Raw genomic sequence first — 1,170 nt, 5'->3', positions numbered from 1 at the left:
ATTTACATAGACGTTCAATGTGGAAGAGCTTAAAGGAAGCACACTGAGCTTAATTGGAACAGCAACAATTTTTAATATATTTCATATAATATTTATAAAAATGATAAGGTTTAGCTAAATAAATAGTCTAGGTCATGTATTAAGTTCATACATATTTTAATATGAACAACTATTATTAACAATATCTATGAAATTATCTTCATTAATCTTATCGATGTCACTGAAGCTGTGTGATTTTCGTAGTAGTGCACCCTTTAAGCTCACCTTACAATAATATGAAACCTTTAAAAATAACAGCAGTGTAAAACCACAGACCAGCAATAAACTGTAAATTTATAATATTATGGATTTAAAAGTACAAGCCAGTAATGCCTGTGAAGTAATAATAGTTTTATACAGCAAGTCAGCTAACTGTGTTCTTTAGCATCTGCGCTATGTTTCTAAAACTATCTTTTGGATCTAACTGTAATTATTTACCACATCCAAGTTCCAGGTTATAATATACAAAAGTCTGAACATTAATCTCTTCATTTTACAGTAAAATTTACCCAAAATAAAGGCTTAAACATCTAAAAAATACACATTTAAAGAGCTACTCTTTTGGTGAAAGTTTTCAGACAGCTTTCAAAATGACCTCCAGACAGTGAACACATGAATACCCATATCTCAGTGTGCAATTATCTGATTGACGTGAAATTTGATCTGCACTGCACTGGATCTGCTGCACTGTGCTTCACTGAAACCTGGCTGAGTGAAGCCATTCTGGATATCATCTGCCGGGCTACCAGCTGTTCAGGGCAGTGTTGGGCAGTAACGCATTACTTAGTAACGCGTTACTGTAATTTGATTACGTTTTTAGTAACGGGGTAATTTAACGCGTTATAATTTTCAAAATAGTAATTAGAGTATAGTTACAAGTCGAGGTCTCTATACGTTACTGCCGCATTACATTGCTGACAGAATGTAGTGTTTTATCATCTAGATTGTAAAAAGGGTGTAGCAAGCAGTGTCGAGTCCAGTGCCAGTGGATTAGAGACCTGCTCTCCTGCGAGACCCGACGGACGGTGCAACGGTGTGCGGCGCGGGACAAGATGGGCGAGTGCGGGTGCGGGCAGGTAGACACTCGTGTGTGTGCGGGGTGCTGGAGAATAAAATGATTCACGGGACTCC

The 1,170-nt window shown here is 37.4% G+C and overlaps 1 protein-coding gene across 2 annotated transcripts in view; it reads left to right on the top strand.

Moving 5' to 3' along the window:
• The window catches only part of LOC107753429 (renalase-like), a 65,939-nt gene that overhangs the window by 9,958 nt on the left and 54,811 nt on the right, over nucleotides 1–1,170 (top strand). The window lies entirely within an intron of this gene.

This window comes from Sinocyclocheilus rhinocerous, unplaced genomic scaffold (assembly GCF_001515625.1).
Source record: "Sinocyclocheilus rhinocerous isolate Xijiao unplaced genomic scaffold, SAMN03320098_v1.1 scaffold2216, whole genome shotgun sequence".
Taxonomy (NCBI): Eukaryota; Metazoa; Chordata; class Actinopteri; order Cypriniformes; family Cyprinidae; genus Sinocyclocheilus; species Sinocyclocheilus rhinocerous.
The sequence above is the reverse complement of the archived record's forward strand: the minus strand, read 5'-3'. Positions and strand labels throughout refer to the sequence as shown.